Source organism: Thalassophryne amazonica, chromosome 20, assembly GCF_902500255.1.
Source record: "Thalassophryne amazonica chromosome 20, fThaAma1.1, whole genome shotgun sequence".
NCBI lineage: Eukaryota > Metazoa > Chordata > Actinopteri > Batrachoidiformes > Batrachoididae > Thalassophryne > Thalassophryne amazonica.
In genome coordinates this window covers 5,197,886-5,221,290 of record NC_047122.1, presented here as the reverse complement: position 1 = coordinate 5,221,290, position 23,405 = coordinate 5,197,886, and the positions used below count along the sequence as shown (strand labels likewise).

Here is a 23,405-nt window from a genome sequence, read left to right as displayed (position 1 = left end):
CACCCGTGTGCCTATTTCTCCCGCAGGTTGACCCCAGCAGAACGGAACTATGACGTGGGCAATCGAGAACTCCTAGCGGTGAAAGAGGCTCTTGAGGAGTGGAGACACCTGTTGGAGGGAGCATCTGTGCCTTTCATGGTTTTTACTGACCACCGGAACCTGGAGTATATCAGGACCGCCAGGCAGCTGAACCCCAGGCAAGCCCGCTGGTCACTGTTCTTCGGCCGTTTTGACTTCCGAATCACCTAACCGCCCCGGGACCAAGAACCAGAGGTCGGATGCCTTGTCCCGGGTGCATGAACATGAAGTCAAAACCGAGCTGTCGGATCCACCGGAACCCATCGTACCGGAGTCCACTATCGTGGCCACCCATACCTGGGACGTGGAGAAGACCGTCCGGGAGGCCTTGGCACGGAGCCCGGATCCTGGAACAGGGCCAAAGAACAGACTATACGTCCCACCAGAAGCCAGGGCTGCCGTCCTGGACTTCTGTCACGGGTCCAAGCTCTCCTGTCACCCAGGGGTGCGTAGGACCGTGGCAGTGGTCCGGCAGCGCTTCTGGTGGGCGTCCCTGGAGGCTGACGTCCGGGCTTACATCCAGGCCTGCACCACCTGCGCCAGGGGTAAGGCGGACCACCAAAAGGCACAGGGACTCCTCCAGCCGCTTCCTGTGCCTCATCGCCCCTGGTCCCACATTGGTCTGGATTTCGTCACGGGCCTCCCGCCGTCCCGGGGGCACACCACCATCCTCACAATAGTGGACCGGTTCTCCAAGGCGGCCCACTTCGTGGCCCTCCCGAATCTCCCATCGGCCCAGGAGACAACGGATTTCCTGGTCCACCATGTCGTACGTCTGCATGGGATACCAACAGACATCATCTCAGATCGTGGTCCCCAGTTTCCTCGCAGGTGTGGAGAAGTTTCTGCCGGGAGCTGGGGGCCACCGTGAGCCTCTCGTCTGGGTATCACCCTCAGACCAATGGACAGGCTGAACGGGCTAACCAAGAGCTGGAGCAGGCCCTGCGATGTACCACATCCGCACACCCGACGGCTTGGAGTGAACACCTGGCCTGGATCGAGTATGCGCATAACAGCCAAGTGTCCTCTGCCACCGGCCTCTCCCCGTTCGAGGTGTGTCTGGGGTACCAGCCTCCTTTGTTTCCTGTGGTGGAGGGAGAGGTCGGTGTACCCTCGGTCCAGGCCCACCTGCGGAGATGCCGTCGGGCATGGCGCACTGCCCGTTCGGCCTTGTTGAGGGAGAGAGAGAGATCCTCAAGGTCCTCAGTCCCGCCGCAGTGAGGCTCCAACTCCCGGTCTTACTGCGGATCCATCCAGTATTCCACGTTTCAAGATTGAAACCACATCACACCTCACCCCTCTGTACACCCGGTCCGGCGCCGCCTCCTGCCCGTATCATCGACGGGAGCCAGCTTGGACAGTGCGCCGGCTCCTGGACATCCGTCGAATGGGCCGGGGTTTCCAATATTTGGTGGACTGGGAGGGGTATGGACCCGAAGAACCCTCCTGGGTGAAGAGGAGCTTCATCCTGGACCCGGCCCTCCTGGCCGATTTCTACCGTCGCCACCCGGACAAGCCTGGTCGGGCGCCAGGAGGCACCCATTGAGAGGGGGGTCCTGTTGTGTGGGCCGCCAGAAGAGGAGGTACTGCTGGCCCACCACCAGAGGGCGCCCTGCCTGAAGTGCGGGCTTCAGGTACGAGAGCCTCACAGGAACAGCCGAGGTGACAGCTGTCACTCATCAACTATGACAGCTGTCACCGATTTATATACTTCAATAGGGAAACCATCCTGGCCGGGTGCTTTGTTACGCTGCATAGATTTTATCGCTTGTATCACCTCTGCTGTTGATATTTCTCTGTCCATATGCACTTGATCCTCTGGTGTTATTTCTGGAACAGCCAAGCTGTCCAGAAAGCTGCTGATTTGAGATGGATCTCTGTTTGATTCTGAGCTATAAAGATTGGAATAGAATTGTTTGAACTGACTATTAATGTCATCAGGGTTGGTGGATTTTACCCCTGCTGACATGTTTATTTTGGGATAGTATTTGCGGCTTTGGATTGTCTGATATGGTGGGCTAATAGTTTTCCAGCTTTCTCTCCATGTTCATAAAATGTTTGTTTTGATTTTAAAAATATCTGTTCAGTTTGCTTAATTAGATGGGTTATCAAATTCTGTTTTTAACAATAATTTTTTCTTATAGAGCTTCGGTGTTGGAGAGTTGGCGGATAAATTATCGGTTTCAGCTATACTATGTGACAGGTCTGTTAATTGTTGTTTAAGTTTCTTCCTCTGGTATGTTGAGTATGAGACAATCTGGCCTCTAAGCTCCCTGACGGTGGCACCTCCGGAGTGATATTAATGTCCAGTGTTAAGGCTGAAGGATTTTCAGGCTTGTCTGTGGAAGAAAAAAGAGTTAGGACATTGACTGTTTGTCAAATAACAGGATTTAAAGTGCATATGACACCTAAAAAATTAGGTAAAACTGATATAAATATCAAAATATACATACAGTATAGTAAGTTGAAAGTGGTTTTAATCATTATTACTGAGAAATAAAATTTGTACAGCTTCTCAAAAGTATGTTTCTTGGAAAGCGTGCTGGCAGTGTTGCATCAGCGGTCACGTGATGCCGTGACGTCACAGCGTGTAGAGTCCTGTCTTTGTCTGTTAGATTGACAACAGGAACAGATAGACCTCAGCATGGACAGTGACGAGATCGAGAACTTTTCTGACTCTTCAAGTCTGGATTATTTCTGTGAGGAAATCGAGACTGACTCGGATCCTGAGGATGTCGCAGCAGTGATTAAACCCTCCAGATTGGAGCCGTATCTTTCAGATGAACATTCAAACCAGCAGCATTCCGGCAGCGAAAATAATGCCGATGGTGCTTATGGCGGAGCCGAAGCAGAGGCAAGAGACGTGCCAATTCCGATGGATTTTGATGGTAAGGAAGGCTTTGATTTTTGTTGCTGCTGTTTATAACGCTATAATTATAGCATTTTCGATTCTAGCATCTGTTTACTGCCTTTGTTATTTTTCCGGAGCCGCAATAGTGTAGCTACTACTTGCGGACCACCGTCATTACCTTCGGGTTTTTGCCGTTTTCGAGTGCCTGTCATTGCATTCATCCATGTTTAGTTACGTTATTTTCACAAAAGAATAGGAAATAAATGGCGAAAGTTTCGAAAAAGATCGCCAAAACCAACAGTGAACATGCCGCCGCCATGTTTACTGCGTATTGCACTGATATTTTTTACAAGTTCCTTGACCATTTCAAGATTATTGTGAACATATTATTTGGGGTTGACATTTTAGGTGTTCCTGTGAGCAGTGACAACATGGAGACTGTAGAGGAAAGTGTCTGCTGTCGGGATCAAATGCGGGTGTGCGAGCGGAGCGAGCGGCAGCCTTACATTTCGTGCATCACACAACACTGCGGCTTTCGATCAATCTGACTGGACTTGAAAATGCTAAAACCTTTTGCCCTTGTGTTTGTGCAATATGCTGTGACACACTGGTCAGGCATATCGACAAACAAGTCCCGGAGAGCTGTGTTTAATCGAAGTTTCGGCCGCTAACAAAAGTGTAAACAATGGCCGCCAGGCACCTAAGCCGATACGGTCTACACGCAGTGACGTATTTCAGGTTTGGTGCTCAGCGGGAAGCTGGTCACAGGGCGTGCACATTTTTCAGTGGAGGGACGTTCAAATGTTGTATATAACGGGAGAACTGCGTCCATTTTCCCAAAACGCTTAGGTTGTTACATGTAATAAGACTGTGTTGTCTTTAAGTGTCATATCCACTTTAATACAAAGCTTTGGACGCTATTCCAACCAGAGAGTGTGCTCTAATTGGAACAGTGTAAAGTGTAGCTTTCTGAGCACAGCTTTTATCCACATCAGGGCAGGAAGAAATTATGCATACAGTGTTAAGAAAATACATCTCTTCACACATAAACACAGAGGAAAAGGAAATAGTGGTTGTTCTATCTATGAGAGTGACATGGTTGTGATGATCAAAGGGTCCTTTTCAGTTGCAAGTACTTGGGGGTCTCGGAGCCACGTCCCACTGTGAGACTGTCTACAGTGCTTCTTCTTGTATTGTGACTGATCAGGTTTTTAGCAGGGTGACATGGAGCCATTTGTGTGAGGAGGCAGCCTAAAGCCCCTGTCACAGTGGTGTATTCGTAGAGCTGCTCATTACAGCGTTGTGTTTCATTTAAATACGCCTGAAATACACGCGTACTCAGCCTTTTTCAGTGTTCGTTCATACTTGCAGCTGTGTGTGTTCGCATTTTAATGTGTGCACCCAGTCGCGTGTACCATGCCGCTATTAAACCAGTTCAGTGCTATTTTCTGCCTCTGTAGAAATGCGCTCTGTTCTCTACTGCATGGTGTGCTGCGGCTCAAAAACAGAGTCATTTAATATTTTTTTTTTTTTATGCAGCGAGTGCATGTTTATTTTAAAGAGTCACAGCTCTTTTCAGCTTTGATCAGACTGATCGATCAGGGCGTTTGATGATCGCACCGACATGCAGCGAGTGCGCGTTTATTTTAAAGAGTCACATCTCTTTTCAGCTTTGATCAGACTGATCGATCAGGGCGTTTGATGGGCGCACCGACATGCAGCGAGTGCGTGTTTATTTTAAAGAGTCACAGCTCTTTTCAGCTTTGATCAGACTGATTGATCAGGGTATTTGATGGGCGCACCGACATGCAGCGAGTGCGTGTTTATTTTAAAGAGTCGCAGCTCTGATTAGACACACAAAGAGAGAGAGAGAGAGAGAGAGAGAGAGAGAGAGAGTGAGTGAGGGAGGAAGAGCGCGCAAGAGAGAGCACTTTAATTTTAAGGAGTCTGATAGAGGAGAGAGAGCGCTTTTATTTTAAGGAATGTGATAGAGAGAATGAGAGAGAGCGCTTTTATTTTAAGGAGTAAAAGTGCTCTCTCTCTCTCTGTGACACAGAGAGAGAGCGCTTTTATGAAACGACAACACTGTGAACAGTCCTCATATAATGAGTCCAGTATGATAAAGTGAAGCAATGATCTTGCAGCATTTATAGCTCCAGAAGAACAATAGAGCCCAGAGGAAGATGTGAAATGGCGTACAGTACCGTGTTGCAGCATGGGCGGGCTCACAATAGCGGACAGTAGCACGGCGCTGCATGTACTCATGTGAAGGCTCCAGGCTGTGCTGTACACCAAAGAAAATTAAACATGTTTAATTTCTTCCATGCTATGCACGTAGCCCTCAACATACTGCTGCATATTGAGAAAAAACTCCTTGTGAAGTGGGCGGTTCATTGTTCCCGAAGTATAAATCACGCAGGATTGTTTTTATACTGTGTACTCAATGCAGTAAAAACTAAAAAAAAAGACCACAGGAAAAAAACAATGCTGATTGCAGCTGCTGCTCCTCTCTGTGTGGAGCTGTCTGGTGAAAAGAGACAGTGAAACAGCTGCAGCTTCTCTCACAAATGTGTTTAAATAAAATCTATAAAAGTCCTGCTCACAGACTGATTGCCAGAGACATCCAGTAAAAAGTCTGGACATCTCTAGTCCACTCATGGACGGGACGGTTCGTTCACGCTCGCGCATGTGAACAAATTAAAAGAATAAAAAATTGTCTGCAGGCAGTTAGTTCCTTTCTCTCCTCAACTCTCTCATCACAGTTAAAAAAAAGGACATAAGTCCTGCTCACAGACTGATTGCCAGAGACAGGACATGTCAACATCAAGTAGAACTCCTGACATCTCCACGCGCGCATCTTGCAGTCAAAGGAGGAAAGATAAACTATAACAGAACTCAGAGCGCAGCCCTGCAGCTCAGCACAACAACAAGTAGAAGAGAAGTCAGAGTGCACAGTCTGTCTGCAGCCAAACTGTGCACTCTGACTTCTCTGTGCAGAGAACCTGCAGGCTGTGTTCTCACCTCCTCTCTGCCCCCTGCTTGCGCGCACCTGACGCAGAAATTCCTGGGAGCAGCCCCGGTGTGAAAGGGGCTTAGGTAACAGAAGGGTTACAGTCGGTCAGACAAACAGAACTATAAACATTTGGTCAAACATTTAATAAAAAAGGAACATTTACTTTTATAGAAAAGCAATATTTATCATTTTAGTTTCCACATTCCCCTCTTTTGATCATACTTGATCAGTTAATTAATAATAAAATAGCAAATTAAGTATTATATACAAATTAGAACATAACATGGCATCTGCACCAGGAACATATCTATTTGTTGTGAAAGGAATTTTTTAAACAAGTCTTTGGTTAGCAACAAGGGGTCAAACCGCCAGGTGAGTCCGGGTCTAGGGCATGCGTGAAAGCTTATGTCTTGCTGTACCGGGCCATGATCAGATATGACAATGCTTTTATTTTGGCATTCCCTGACTGTATGAAGGATCCTACTGTCGAGAAGAAAAAAGTCTATCCTTGCGTATGAATGATGTACTGGGAAAAAAATGAGTATTGCTTCATCGTTAGATTTTCTTTTCTCCAGGGATCAAAAAGTGCAAAGGATTCAGCAAAAGTCTTAATAACGGCGCCTGCCTTTGAAATCTTACTATTGGGCCTTGGGTTTGACTTGTCCAGATAAGGGTCTGACACACAATTAACCCCCCCCCCCCCCCAATATTAACTGGTGATCATTTAAATCTGGGAGGGCTGCTATAAAATTGGAAAAAGAAAAGAGGATCATGTTGTGTGGCTGGGGGGGCCTGGCTGCCTTTTGTTTCTGTTTTATGTCCTGTCTTTTGTTTTTCCTTCCAGGTGGTGCGCATTTGGGACTGAGTGGCTGTGTAGCTGAGTTTATCAGGACCTCACCCTGATCACCTGAGGCTGATCACCTGCGGCTCGTCAGGACTCACAGCTGTGGTGCATCTACATGGATTGGAACATGGTGGCATTTAAGACTGGAGTACACAGTGTGTATTTGCCAGAGACTCGACCTTGTGACCAGACGGGTGAGATCGTCGTCTCAAGAGCTATCTCATCATCAGTGGATGCAGAGAACGTCCAGGTTTGATGCATGGTCTGTGAAAGAGGAGGGGGTGAGGTCTCACGCTCGTCAGCACACTTCCTGAGGTACGTTAGATTTTGTGACTAACATTTATACAGTCAGTAAATGTGGTGTCCCTCACACCTTATTATATTGAGCTGTATGTTGGTCATTTAAATCAGCTTCCACTGCAGTGGAGTTTTGTGAACAGGGTGTTCTATGCCTGCAGGGTGGGAAGCTGATTTGCAATTAAGCCAGGAAGTGTTTGCTGTTTGTACACCTTTGAGTGGTCTCTCTGTGTGTTGAGTGTGGACTCACATAATGATTTCTTCTTTCACAGACTTGGTTTGTCGCGGCCACCTGGGGGGTGTCGGCGGGGTCCTTGGGTCCGAACTGGTTCTGGCTCCGGACCGTTAGCGCTGCTGGGAGCGCACCGCAATCCACCACGCCAGACCGCGCACTTTTATATTTTTCACATCACTGTTATGTTTATTAAACTCTGTTATCCTTTGTACCGTGCTCTGCTTATTTCATACTGGGTCCTTCAAACGCTGGTCGGTTCTCCGGGCTGCGTCCGACTCATAACAGATCATCCCAGTTTGGACCATATACATTTGCTAGTACTAATCGAGTGTTGTACAGATCCCCTGTCACTGTCACATAACTTCCCCTCGAGTCAGAGATGGTCGATAGTGGGATGAAAGGGATACCTTTCCTTACTAAGATGGCCGTGCCTCTGGTTCTGTATTTGCTCTTTGAACAGAATGTTGTCCTATCCAGGCCTTCTTTAGCTTTGCATGCTCCGTTGTTCGGAGATGTGTTTCCTGTAGAAATATAATGTAAGAGTTCAAAGATTTTAAATGTGCAAAAACTCTGCTGCGTTTCACTGGGTTATGCATCCCATTTATATTCCAACTCAGAAAATGAGTGTTGCCCACATTCTGTGTATCAGACATCTTTTATCATAAAACAGAATAAGTGTGCACAAAACAAATTGCCCGTCGGTGACCCACAAAAAGAAAAAGAAAAAAATAAAAGCCTCAAAAACCCATGCTGATCTACTAATTCTCTAGAGATCGCACTCATTATCACTAGTATAACAAAGCCAATAACCATACATAAACCCAATAAGCCCCAACCAGGCAAACAGTTTTCTCATCTAGGTTGCTTCACCAACAACTCAAAAAATTTAGTTTTGTGTTTTTTCCCCTCCCTCTTAACATCTGCTTCCTACTCTTCTGGACTGCAAAATAGTTCCTTCGCAGTGACCCCACATGGCCTTAGAGTTTTTTCTCTCTCTCTCTCTCTTCCAGAAAAATGTTTTTGTTTTTGTAATTTATTTGGGAACTAAGAACTTTTAAATAAAATTGGAAATAGGTACATATCAATCAATCAATTATTTTTTTATATAGCGCCAAATCACAACAAACAGTTGCCCCAAGGCGCTTTATATTGTAAGGCAAGGCCATACAATAATTATGTAAAACCCCAACGGTCAAAACGACCCCCTGTGAGCAAGCACTTGGCTACAGTGGGAAGGAAAAACTCCCTTTTAACAGGAAGAAACCTCCAGCAGAACCAGGCTCAGGGAGGGGAATAAGTATTTGAACACCCTGCGATTTTGCAAGTTCTCCCACTTAGAAATCATGGAGGGGTCTGAAATTTTCATCTTTGGTGCACGTCCACTGTGAGAGACATAATCTAAAAAAAAAACAAAATCTGGAAATCACAATGTATGATTTTTTAATAAATTATTTGTATGTTACTGCTGCAAAAAAGTATTTTTAACCCCTACCAACCAGCAAGAATTCTGGCTCACACAGACCTGTTAATTTTTCTTTAAGAAGCCCTCTTATTCTGCACTCTGTACCTGTATTAATTGCACCTGTTTGAACTTGTTACCTGTATAAAAGACACCCGTTCACACTCAGTCAATCACACTCCAACCTGTCCACCATAGCCAAGAACAAAGAGCTGTCTAAGGACACCAGGGACAAAACTGTAGACCTGCACAAGGCTGGGATGGACTACAGGACAACAGGCAAACAAATTGGTAGAAGACAACAACTGTTATGATTATTTATTAGAAAGTGGAAGAACCACAAGATAACTGTCAATCTCCCTCAGTCTGGGATCCCATGGAAGATCTCACTTTGTGAGGTAAGGATGATTCTGAGAAAGCTCAGAACTACACAGGAGGACCTGGTCAATGACCTGAAAAGAGCTGGGACCACAGTCTCAAAGATTACATTAGTAACACATGATGCTGTCATGGTTTAAAATCCTGCAGTGCAGCAAGGTCCCCCTGTTCAAGCCAGCACATGTCCAGGCCCATTTGAAGTTCACTAGTGACCATCTGGATGATCCAGAGGAGGCATGGGAGAAAGTCATGTGGTCAGATGAGACCAGAATAGAGCTTTTTGGAATCAACTCCACTCCATGTTTAGAGGATGAGAACAACCCCAAGTAAACCATCCCAACCGTGAAGCATGGGGGTGGAAACATCATACTCTGGGGGTGCTCTTCTGCAAAGGGGACAGGATGACTGCACCGTATTGAAGGGAGGATGGATGGGGTCATGTATTGCGAGATTTTGGCAAACAACCTCCTTCCCTCAGAAGAGCATTGAAGATGGGTCATGACTGGGTCTTCCAGCATGACAATGACCCCAAACACACAGCCAGGGTAGCTAAGGAGGGGCTCCGTAAGAAGCATTTCAAGGTCCTGGAGAGGCCTGGCCAGTCTCCAGACCTGAACTCAATAGAAAATCTTTGGAGGGAGCTGAAACTCCAAACCTGAAAGATTTGGAGAAGATCGGTATGGAGGAGTGGACCAAAATCCCCGCTGCAGTGTGTGAAAACCTGGTCAAGAACTACAGGAAACATCTGACCTCTGTAATTGCAAACAAAAGCTACTGTACCAAATATTAACATTGAGTTTTACAGGTGTTCTAATACTTATTTGCAGCAGCAACATACAAATAAATTATTAAAAAATCATTCATTGTGATTTCCGGATTTTTTTTTTAGATTATGTCTCTCACATTGGACATGCACCTAAGATGAACATTTCAGACCCCTCCATGATTTCTAAGTGGGAGAACTTGCAAAATCACAGGGTGTTCAAATACTTATTTTCCTCACTGTAAATGAGCATTGGCTCATTGGCATGAGCATTTTTTTTTTTTTGCATTAGACTTATTTCCTTATCATTTTTATATAATAATAATCATAATAATAATAATAATATATTAATATAATTGATTAATTAATTAACTAATGCCATCCATCCATCCATTTTCTTCCGCTTTATCCGGAGACGGGACGCGGGGGCAGCAGCTCAAGCAAAGCCGCCCAGACCTCCCGATCCACACACACCTCCCCCAGCTCCTCCGGGGGAACCCCAAGGCGTTCCCAAGCCAGCCGAGAGACGTAATCCTTCCAGCATGTCCTGGGTCTTCCCCGGGGCCTCCTCCCAATGGGACGTGCCCGGAACACCTCTCCAGCGAGGCGTCCAGGGGGCATCCAGAAAAGATGCCCAAGCCACCTCAACTGACTCCTTTCGACGTGGAGGAGCAGCAGCTTGACTCCGAGCTCCTCCCGAGTGACCGAGCTCCTCACCCTATCTCTAAGGGAGCGCTCTCGTTCTCGTTCTTTCGGTCATGAGCCAAATCTCATGACCATAGGTGAGGATCGGAACGTAGATCAATCGGTAAATCGAGAGCTTTGCCCCCCTACTCAGCTCTCTCTTCACCACGATGGTCCGATACAGCGACCGCATCACTGCAGACGCTGCACCAATCCGTCTATCGATCTCACGCTCCATCCATCCCTCACTCGTGATTAAGACCCCGAGATACTTAAACTCCTCCACTTGAGGCAAGGACACTCCACTGACCTGAAGAGGGCAAAGCACCTTTTTCTGGTCGAGAACCATGGCCTCGGATTTGGAGGTGCTGATTTTCATCCCGGACGCCTCACACTCGGCTGCAAACCGTCCCAGTGCACGCTGAAGGTCCTGATTTGACGAAGCCAACAGAACCACATCGTCCGCAAACAGCAGAGACGAGATTCTGTGGTTCCCAAACCAGACTCCCTCTACACCCTGGCTGTGCCTAGAAATTCTGTCCATAAAAATAATGAACAGAACCGGTGACAAAGGGCAGCCCTGGCGGAGACCAACGTGCACTGGAAACAGGTTTGACTTACTACCGGCAATGCGAACCAAGCTCCTTCTGCAGTCGTACAGGGACCGGATAGCCCTTAGCAAAGGACCCCGGACCCCGTACTCCCGGAGCACTCCCCACAGGGTGCCCCGAGGGACACGGTCGAATGCCTTCTCCAGATCCACAAAACACATGTGGACTGGTTGGGCGAACTCCCATGAACCCTCGAGCACCCGATGGAGCATGTAGAGCTGGTCCAGTGTGCTGCGACCAGGACGAAAACCACACTGCTCCTCCTGAATCCGAGGTTCGACCATCGGTCGAATTCTCCTCTTCAGTACTCTGGAATAGACCTTACCGGGGAGGCTGAGGAGTGTGATCCCCCTATAGTTGGAACACACCCTCCGGTCCCCCTTCTTAAACAGAGGGACCACCACCCCAGTCTGCCAATCCAGAGGCACTGTCCCCGATCGCCACGCGATGTTGCAGAGGCGTGTCAGCCAAGACAGTCCCACAACATCCAGAGACTTAAGGTACTCAGGACGGATTTCATCCACCCCAGGAGCCTTGCCACCGAGGAGCTTTCCAACCACCTCGGTGACTTCTGCCTGGGTAATGGATGAGTCCGCCTCTGGGTCCCCAGTCTCTGCCTCCTCTTCGGAAGACGTGACGATGGGATGGGAATTAACTAATGATATAATATATTTATATCCTCATTATTATTTCTTAAATCCAAATTGATTAATTAATTAACTAATGATTTAATATATTTATTTCCTCAGTATTATTATTTGTTAGTTTTAAATCTGTTTTCATTGACACCCGTGGGGCAATGTCACATCCTGCAAGTAATGTGCCCACAGTGTATGAGGCCCACCCCCAGCGGCTGCCTCACCATCAGCCAACGGGGGGGGGGGGGGGGGGGGGGGGGTTCCCGGGCCGCGCGCACAAACATATCCATCCGCCCTCAGACAAGCAATCAAAAATAAATAGCCAATAAAGGCAACATTACTAGTCCTGCATTAAAGAAAAAGAAAGTGCCATGAGGAGTCACATGAACTGAGTGGAAACTTTCACTCTCAATGTCTTAAACTAATGACATTAGCCATTAGCAGTTAGCTGCTAACTCCTGTTTGCCGTCTGTATCTCAGAAAAGGTCCATGTACTAAGGCTTTAGGACATGGATAAAGTCTTCTTCTTCCGGATAAAGTCAATTGCTACAGATGATTCCTTGAATCGTTTTTCTTGGCCTGTCGACAGGGTGATGCGGAGAACCGCAGGGAAGATGATCCCAAATTTAATCCCCTGGCAGTTCAACAGGAGCTGCTTAGCCTCCGTAAACGCCGCTGTCCTCTTAGCCACCGTGGCGGTGTAATCACGAAAGATGCTCACTTTCTTGCTGTGGAGGGTCAGTGAGGTTGCGCGGGCAGCTTTGCGAAACACCATCTCTCTCTCCTGAAAATAGTAGAATTTCACTACCATAACTCTCCAGGGCTCTCCTTTGCTGGGTGGTGGCCGCAGGCCGCTGTAGGCCCAGTCTAAAGTCGGAGCAAAGTCGAGGCCCAGCAGCTCCTACAGTATCTTAGCCATAGCCTCTGTAGGCCGCTGGCCTCCGTTGTTCTCAATTCCCTCCTTTATCCTGATAATGCGAGCATTACATCGGCGCTGCCGGCCTTCCAAGTCATCCAGCTTTAGCCGTAGCGTAGCAACCTCCGACTTTAGCCGGCCACGTCTCCCTCCAGATTTGTTGTCTTATCTGAGTACATGTTCAGTCCATCTTCCAGATCCTTCACCTGAGTTTCTTGTTCCACCTTATCGTCCTGTATAGAATTGATTTTGTCATTTCAAATCATGTGTGCATGAGTCTATACGAGACAGTATCTTGCTCTCACTTCTTGCGATAGCTGCCATCACTTCAGATAAGTCCACAGCCTCATCGCTCGAGGCTCTAGCAGACCCCGCAGCTTTAGCAGCCTGCTCTTTACCGGGTTTACTTTTGCTCATAGTAGCTTCTGATCTGTCGTGAAAGGCATGCAAATTTGAAAACCAAAAGATTTGATGGATCCATATCTTCTGAGTTGATCAGCTTTCTTTGGGATTGACTGAAAAAATTTAAATATTTATTAAAAAGTTTGCCCTGGTCAGGAGCTCTGCCAAAACACGTCTCTACATGTTATTGCTCACCAGCGCCCCTCTCAAAATCTGTCCTGATGATTTTATTCCAAACTCTCTGGCCACCACTCAAAGCACAGCCCTGTGTTTTCCTGGGCTTTTTGGTTATGTTCTCTTCACTTGATTTGTGGCCCTTGATAGTGAATGTTTTGCCTTTCTGTTGATGTGAGTGGCATTCCTGCTCAACTGTATTAGAAATATATCAGAAAATGAAAATGTTTGAGAAGAAAGGCTGATCATAAATATTAATGTTGATACAAGGTGATGTCTTACTTGCATGTCATGAAAAATAAACTTAAAAATAGAGTTCCGTGACAGACTTTGAGGCAGATTTACTCAACACAGTAAAGTGTTTTTATTGATTCATCATATCAGTTTTACTCTCACTGATCATAATAGATTTACAAACAAAATTGGTTTATTTCCAAAGTGGGTTCATTTCTTGGTAATAAAAACAGAGTATTCACTTTTTTGACTTCCGTGACATCAAAATGATCACAATTTAAATGTTTTTGGTGACATTTCAGTGCTGGTGGTGTCTTTCTGATGGGACGTGATGCACATTATTAATAATTAAATTAGTTAGGTATGCTCATTAACTCTGCTTTATTATTTTCTTCTTCATAGTTGTCACAGCACTAATGTTTCTGAAATGATTACATGCAGTGGAATCTTTAAACAAACCAATCAAATGAGATTAAAGTGAAAACAGTTCGAGCTGCCTGGATGGATTTTGAGTGGAAGTGAGAGCTCGGAGGTCATATCCAGACTTAATGTTCTTCTTGTCATTTTGCAGTTTGCTCAGCTGGGGTTTGTTCTTCACACTAACGGTTTTGTGAGTGATTAAGGTTTGTCCCCACAGAGTGGAGATGATCAGCTCTGCATTTCTAATGGAGAAACAGCTCAGAGTGTCTCAGGACGTTCAGTAATAACACACACTGATTAGAAATGAATGACAACATGAGTGAGGCATAAATTACGCAAAAGTATGTGTGTTGTTTTATAACTGGAAAGAAAACTGTAAAAATCATGAAGGCTGTGAGTCTCTGAAACATATTCATGATCAAGGTTGGATAGGATTACTTTGAAAGAATACATGTGGATTACATGTATGTATGTACATACATTTGGATTACTTGTAATCTGATTACTTTTGGATTACATTTCAAAGTAATCCTACCCAACCCTGTTCTTGATGACATCAGTCAGATTTTAGTGGTGGGCACTGTTCAGCTAATCCAATAACCCATCATTATCAAAGCTAATGTTTTTGCTAGCAGATTAGCTCTTCAGATAACTTTTAAAACCATCATTGGACCAATTATCTTCTGATAAAGTTCTGATAGCATTCAGTCCACTAACATTTTATTTTGCTGGTAAAGTGAGCAAAGTTTAACCGTCAAAAACATTTGTAAACCCTGAAATCACACATTTTAATCCCTGTTGTATGTAGATCAGTGGTCTTTGGCAGACTGGCTGTCGCTTGCTGATGACATCATCATTAAGTGCAAAATGTGATTGGCCAGTCGACGCAGGGAGCATTGTGGGTAGTGTAGTTCAGCAGTTGGCCAAGACTCTAGAAGCCAAGACTAAAGCTTCTGGGGAAAACCTGGTCTTGTTAGGAGAGACGGCATCCATCCCACTTTAGATGGAGCAGCTCTCATTTCTAGAAATCTGGCCAATTTTCTTGGATCCTCCAAACTGTGACTGTCTAGCGTTGGGACCAGGAGGCAGAGCTGTGGTCTTATACACCTCTCTGCAGCTTCTCTCCCCCTGCCATCCCCTCATTACCCCATCCCCGTAGAGACGGTGCCTGCTTCCAGACCACCAATAACCAGCAAAAATCTATTTAAGCAAAAAAATTCAAAAAGAAAAAATAATATAGCACCTTCAACTGCACCACAGACTAAAACAGTTAAATGTGGTCTATTAAACATTAGGTCTCTCTCTTCTAAGTCCCTGTTGGTAAATGATATAATAATTGATCAACGTATTGATTTATTCTGCCTAACAGAAACCTGGTTACAGCAGGATGAATATGTTAGTTTAAATGAGTCAACACCCCCGAGTCACACTAACTGTCAGAATGCTCGTAGTACGGGCCGGGGCGGAGGATTAGCAGCAATCTTCCATTCCAGCTTATTAATTAATCAAAAACCTAGACAGAGCTTTAATTCATTTGAAAGCTTGTCTCTTAGTCTTTTCCATCCAAATTGGAAGTCCCAAAAAACAATTTTATTTGTTATTATCTATCGTCCACCTGGTCGTTACTGTGAGTTTCTCTGTGAATTTTCAGACCTTCTGTCTGACTTAGTGCTTAGCTCAGATAAGATACTTATAGTGGGCGATTTTAACATCCACACAGATGCTGAGAATGACAGCCTCAACACTGCATTTAATCTATTATTAGACTCTATTGGCTTTGCTCAAAAAGTAAATGAGTCCACCCACCACTTTAATCATATCTTAGATCTTGTTTTGACTTATGGTATGGAAATAGAAGACTTAACAGTATTCCCTGAAAACTCCCTTCTGTCTGATCATTTTTTAATAACATTTACATTTACCCTGATGGACTACCCTGCAGTGGGGAATAAGTTTCATTACACTAGAAGTCTTTCAGAAAGCGCTGTAACTAGGTTTAAGGATATGATTCCTTCTTTATGTTCTCTATTGTCATATACCAACACAGAGCAGAGTAGCTACCTAAACTCTGTAAGGGAGTTAGAGTATCTCGTCAATAGTTTTACATCCTCATTGAAGACAACTTTGGATGCTGTAGCTCCTCTGAAAAAGAGAGCTTTAAATCAGAAGTGTCTGACTCCGTGGTATAACTCACAAACTCGTAGCTTAAAGCAGATAACCCGTAAGTTGGAGAGGAAATGGCGTCTCACTAATTTAGAAGATCTTCACTTAGCCTGGAAAAAGAGTTTGTTGCTCTATAAAAAAGCCCTCCGTAAAGCTAGGACATCTTTCTACTCATCACTAATTGAAGAAAATAAGAACAACCCCAGGTTTCTTTTCAGCACTGTAGCCAGGCTGACAAAGAGTCAGAGCTCTATTGAGCTGAGTATTCCATTAACTTTAACTAGTAATGACTTCATGACTTTCTTTGCTAACAAAATTTTGACTATTAGAGAAAAAATTACTCATAACCATCCCAAAGATGTATCGTTATCTTTGGCTGCTTTCAGTGATGCCGGTATTTGGTTAGACTGTTTCTCTCCGATTGTTCTGTCTGAGTTATTTTCATTAGTTACTTCATCCAAACCATCAACATGTTTATTAGACCCCATTCCTGCCAGGCTGCTCAAGGAAGTCCTACCATTATTTAATGCTTCAATCTTAAATATGATCAACTTATCTTTGTTAGTTGGCTATGTACCACAGGCTTTTAAGGTGGCAGTAATTAAACCATTACTTAAAAAGCCATCACTTGACCCAGCTATTTTAGCTAATTATAGGCCAATCTCCAACCTTCCTTTTCTCTCAAAGATTCTTGAGAGGGTAGTTGTAAAACAGCTAACTGATCACCTGCAGAGGAATGGTCTATTTGAAGAGGTTCAGTCAGGTTTTAGAATTCATCATAGTACAGAAACAGCATTAGTGAAGGTTACAAATGATCTTCTTATGGCTTCGGACAGTGGACTTATCTCTGTGCTTGTTCTGTTGGACCTCAGTGCTGCTTTTGATACTGTTGACCATAAAATTTTATTACAGAGATTAGAGCATGTCATAGGTATTAAAGGCACTGCGCTGCGGTGGTTTGAATCATATTTGTCTAATAGATTACAGTTTGTTCATGTAAATGGGGAATCTTCTTCACAGACTAAAGTTAATTATGGAGTTCCACAAGGTTCTGTGCTAGGACCAATTTTATTCACTTTATACATGCTTCCCTTAGGCAGTATTATTAGACGGTATTGCTTAAATTTTCATTGTTACGCAGATGATACCCAGCTTTATCTATCCATGAAGCCAGAGGACACACACCAATTAGCTAAACTGCAGGATTGTCTTACAGACATAAAGACATGGATGACCTCTAATTTCCTGCTTTTAAACTCAGATAAAACTGAAGTTATTGTACTTGGCCCCACAAATCTTAGAAGCATGGTGTCTAACCAGATCTTTACTCTGGATGGCATTTCCCTGACCTCTAGTAATACTGTGAGAAATCTTGGAGTCATTTTTGATCAGGATATGTCATTCAAAGCGCATATTAAACAAATATGTAGGACTGCCTTTTTGCATTTACGCAATATCTCTAAAATCAGAAAGGTCTTGTCTCAGAGTGATGCTGAAAAACTAATTCATGCATTTATTTCCTCTAGGCTGGACTATTGTAATTCTTTATTATCAGGTTGTCCTAAAAGTTCCCTAAAAAGCCTTCAGTTAATTCAAAATGCTGCAGCTAGAGTACTGACGGGGACTAGCAGGAGAGAGCATATCTCACCCGTGTTGGCCTCTCTTCATTGGCTTCCTGTTAATTCTAGAATAGAATTTAAAATTCTTCTTCTTACTTATAAGGTTTTGAATAATCAGGTCCCATCTTATCTCAGGGACCTCGTAGTACCATATCACCCTAATAGAGCGCTTCGCTCTCAGACTGCAGGCTTACTTGTAGTTCCTAGGGTTTGTAAGAGTAGAATGGGAGGCAGAGCCTTCAGCTTTCAGGCTCCTCTCCTGTGGAACCAGCTCCCAATTCAGATCAGGGAGACAGATACCCTCTCTACTTTTAAGATTAGGCTTAAAACTTTCCTTTTCGCTAAGGCTTATAGTTAGGGCTGGATCGGGTGACCCTGGACTATCCCTTGGTTATGCTGCTTTAGACGTAGACTGTGGGGGGGTTCCCATGATGCACTGTTTCTTTCTCTTTTTGCTCTGTATGCATCACTCCGCATTTAATCATTAGTGATCGATCTCTGCCCCCCTCCACAGCATGTCTTTTTCCTGGTTCTTTCCCTCAGCCCCAACCAGTCTCAGCAGAAGACTGCCCCTCCCTGAGCCTGGTTCTGCTGGAGGTTTCTTCCTGTTAAGAGGGAGTTTTTCCTTCCCACTGTTGCCAAGTGCTTGCTCACAGGGGGTCGTTTTGACCGTTGGGGTTTTTCATGATTGTTGTATGGCCTTGCCTTACAATATAAAGCGCCTTGGGGCAACTGTTTGTTGTGATTTGGCGCTATATAAAAAAAAAGTTGATTGATTGATTGATTGATTGACTCGTGGGGAGAGAGGAGATCTCACAGCGCAGCTGTGTTACAGAGGGACTTTTCTTCACTGTAGACACCATTTGGATAATCAGGACACTTTAGGTGGATTATTTATTCAGATAAATCCCACTGAATCTAACAGATAAGAATTTATATTTACTACGTGTCTTTTACTCTGACAATCAATGCATTAATAGACGGATTTTGGTTGTTTAAGGTGCAGAGTTCAAAGCATGTGAAAAAAGCAGCAGCAGCTTTTAGTTCATAAATGACGGTGTATCTAATACTGAGATAAACTGTGGCTTCTAATACTGTGTTTTACTGTTTTGAAAGATGATGAAAGTGTTTGGGGCTTTATTTTTTTATGTATTAATTTTTCATGTGTTCTTTGCATTTGTGATCCTTTAATTTACCCAGCAGCCCCTGCAGCACTTAAAGTGAAACTGGTTTATCAGAAGCCGACAGTGTAATCTGATGTGACCGCGTCCGAATCAATGGATGTTAGTCACTGAGGTACACACTGACCCCCTAAACAGAGGTTTGTGGGAATCACTGTGTCTGTCTGTGAGGTTTGTCAGCACAACTCCTCCAAAATGAATAACGTGTGCGTGAAGGAAAATATCTCCACTGCCTTTAAGCTGCAGAATGACTACATCTGAGGGTCGAAAACACTTTTCAGAGACATAATCTGATCATTTCTGACTGTCAGTAGTTACAAACACAGCCATCTCTGCACACTGTGTGGATTTTTTATTTTTAATTGATGTCATTGAGGGCTTTAACAGCGTGTCTGCTTCATCTCCTGTGATGCGTGGTAGAGCGGCGCTCTGACCTTTGACACACATCAGAGGCACAGCGACACAGAGCATGCTGGAATAAAAAAAAAAACACTTCAAGCAACACCGAAAAATGAAGAATAGAGCATACTGAAACTATAGAGGCTTTTCTGCACATCATCATATGGCACAGCCTAATAAGGATATAAACATTTATGTAACTCCTGTTGGCTCTATGTATCCCTTAATTTGTGTGAAACTGCATATCTTGATCATTCATGCTGTTACCATGAGCTCCTCCTCTAATAAGCACGTTTTAGTTTCTCACTGTCTTTGGTCATGACCTTCTTGTTGTGGCAGGCACTGTTTTTGTCATCATTTGATGCTGCAGCTGTTTGTGTAATGGTTCTTTTGTGTGTTTGTCCCCCTCCCCAATTCATGGGGGAAAGCGTGACAGAAAATCCCTACTGCAATATTAAAATTGTGTATATTGTTAATAGAATCAGGAAGTTGTGAGTCAAACTAAAATATGCTGTATGTACAGATAACGGAGGGGAATTTCCAGGATGTTTAATGCTCTTGGGCCAGGAGTGTTGTTGTCAATGTTTTATTTTTAAAATATATAACTATATTACATATTACATTAAAGCTCATCTTTTAAAGTTCATCTTAAGAGGAGGTGATGGTCTAGTGGTTAAGGTGTTGGGCTTGTGTTGTGAAAGTGTCGTGACACGGACCCACAACAGGGGGCGTAAATGAACGGACAATGGATAAGCCAAAAGTAACAATTTAATGTTGTGAATCGCACAACGACGTACAGACAATAACAATATGGTGGACTGTCAATTATACACCAGGTGACGTGTGGGCAGGCTCGACGATAGAATCAATCAATCAACTTTTTTCTTGTATAGCGCCAAATCACAACAAACAGTTGCCCCAAGGCGCTCCACATTGCAAGGCAAGGCCATACAATAATTATGAAACACAGTCTACGTCTAAAGCAACATAACCAAGGGATGGTCCAGGGTCACCCGATCCAGCCCTAACTATAAGCCTTAGCGAAAAGGAAAGTTTTAAGCCTAATCTTAAAAGTAGAGAGGGTATCTGTCTCCCTGATCTGAATTGGGAGCTGGTTCCACAGGAGAGGAGCCTGAAAGCTGAAGGCTCTGCCTCCCATTCTACTCTTACAAACCCTAGGAACTACAAGTAAGCCCGCAGTCTGAGAGCGAAGCGCTCTAATGGGGTAATATGGTACTACGAGGTCCCTAAGATAAGATGGGACCTGATTATTCAAAACCTTATAAGTAAGAAGAAGAATTTTAAATTCTATTCTAGCATTAACAGGAAGCCAATGAAGGGAGGCCAACACGGGTGAGATATGCTCTCTCCTGCTAGTCCCCGTCAGTACTCTAGCTGCAGCATTCTGAACCAACTGAAGGCTTTTTAGGGAACTTTTAGGACAACCTGATAATAATGAATTACAATAGTCCAGCCTAGAGGAAATAAATGCATGAATTAGTTTTTCAGCATCACTCTGAGACAAGACCTTTCTGATTTTAGAGATATTGCGTAAATGCAAAAAGGCAGTCCTACATATTTGTTTAATATGCGCTTTGAATGACATATCCTGATCAAAAATAACTCCAAGATTTCTCACAGTATTACTAGAGATCAGGGAAATGCCATCCAGAGTAACGATCTGGTTAGACACCATGCTTCTAAGATTTGTGGGGCCAAGTACAATAACTTCAGTTTTATCTGAGTTTAAAAGCAGGAAATTAGAGGTCATCCATGTCTTTATGTCTGTAAGACAATCCTGCAGTTTAGCTAATTGGTGCGTATCCTCTGGCTTCATGGATAGATAAAGCTGGGTATCATCTGCGTAACAATGAAAATTTAAGCAATACCGTCTAATAATACTGCCCAAGGGAAGCATGTATAAAGTGAATAAAATTGGTCCTAGCACAGAACCTTGTGGAACTCCATAATTAACTTTAGTCTGTGAAGAAGATTCCCCATTTACATGAACAAACTGTAATCTATTAGACAAATATGATTCAAACCACCGCAGCGCAATGCCTTTAATACCTATGACATGCTCTAATCTCTGTAATAAAATTTTATGGTCAACAGTATCAAAAGCAGCACTGAGGTCCAACAGAACAAGCACAGAGATAAGTCCACTGTCCGAAGCCATAAGAAGATCATTTGTAACCTTCACTAATGCTGTTTCTGTACTATGATGAATTCTAAAACCTGACTGAAACTCTTCAAATAGACCATTCCTCTGCAGGTGATCAGTTAGCTGTTTTACAACTACCCTCTCAAGAATCTTTGAGAGAAAAGGAAGGTTGGAGATTGGCCTATAATTAGCTAAGATAGCTGGGTCAAGTGATGGCTTTTTAAGTAATGGTTTAATTACTGCCACCTTAAAGGCCTGTGGTACATAACCAACTAACAAAGATAGATTGATCATATTTAAGATTGAAGCATTAAATAATGGTAGGACTTCCTTGAGCAGCCTGGCAGGAATGGGGTCTAATAAGCATGTTGATGGTTTGGATGAAGTAACTAATGAAAATAACTCAGACAGAACAATCGGAGAGAAAGAGTCTAACCAAATACCGGCATCACTGAAAGCAGCCAAAGATAACGATACATCTTTGGGATGGTTATGAGTAATTTTTTCTCTAATAGTCAAAATTTTGTTAGCAAAGAAAGTCATGAAGTCATTACTAGTTAAAGTTAATGGAATACTCAGCTCAATAGAGCTCTGACTCTTTGTCAGCCTGGCTACAGTGCTGAAAAGAAACCTGGGGTTGTTCTTATTTTCTTCAATTAGTGATGAGTAGAAAGATGTCCTAGCTTCACGAAGGGCTTTCTTATAGAGCAACAAACTCTTTTTCCAGGCTAAGTGAAGATCTTCTAAATTAGTGAGACGCCATTTCCTCTCCAACTTACGGGTTATCAGCTTTAAGCTACGAGTTTGTGAGTTATACCACGGAGTCAGACACTTCTGATTTAAAGCTCTCTTTTTCAGAGGAGCTACAGCATCCAAAGTTGTCTTCAATGAGGATGTAAAACTATTGACAAGATACTCTAACTCCCTTACAGAGTTTAGGTAGCTACTCTGCTCTGTGTTGGTATATGACATTAGAGAACATAAAGAAGGAATCATATCCTTAAACCTAGTTACAGCGCTTTCTGAAAGACTTCTAGTGTAATGAAACTTATTCCCCACTGCAGGGTAGTCCATCAGGGTAAATGTAAATGTTATTAAAAAATGATCAGACAAAAGGGAGTTTTCAGGGAATACTGTTAAGTCTTCTATTTCCATACCATAAGTCAGAACAAGATCTAAAATATGATTAAAGTGGTGGGTGGACTCATTTACTTTTTGAGCAAAGCCGATAGAGTCTAATAATAGATTAAATGCAGTGTTGAGGCTGTCATTCTCAGCATCTGTGTGGATGTTAAAATCGCCCACTATAATCATCTTATCTGAGCTAAGCACTAAGTCAGACAAAAGGTCTGAAAATTCACAGAGAAACTCACAGTAACGACCAGGTGGACGATAGATAATAACAAATAAAACTGGTTTTTGGGACTTCCAATTTGGATGGACAAGACTAAGAGACAAGCTTTCAAATGAATTAAAGCTCTGTCTAGGTTTTTGATTAATTAATAAGCTGGAATGGAAGATTGCTGCTAATCCTCCGCCCCGGCCCGTGCTACGAGCGTTCTGACAGTTAGTGTGACTCGGGGGTGTTGACTCATTTAAACTAACATATTCATCCTGCTGTAACCAAGTTTCTGTTAGGCAGAATAAATCAATACATTGATCAATTATTATATCATTTACCAACAGGGACTTAGAAGAAAGAGACCTAATGTTTAATAGACCACATTTAACTGTTTTAGTCTGTGGTGCAATTGAAGGTGCTATATTATTTTTTCTTTTTGAATTTTTATGCTTAAATAGATTTTTGCTAGTTATTGGTGGTCTGGGAGCAGGCACCGTCTCTACGGGGATGGGGTAATAGGGGGATGGCAGGGGGAGAGAA

General features: G+C 43.7%; 1 protein-coding gene across 1 annotated transcript in view; it reads left to right on the top strand.

The window, feature by feature from the left end:
• LOC117502058 (ubiquitin-conjugating enzyme E2 E2-like) overlaps positions 1-23,405 on the top strand; it is a 521,468-nt gene that overhangs the window by 298,005 nt on the left and 200,058 nt on the right. The window lies entirely within an intron of this gene.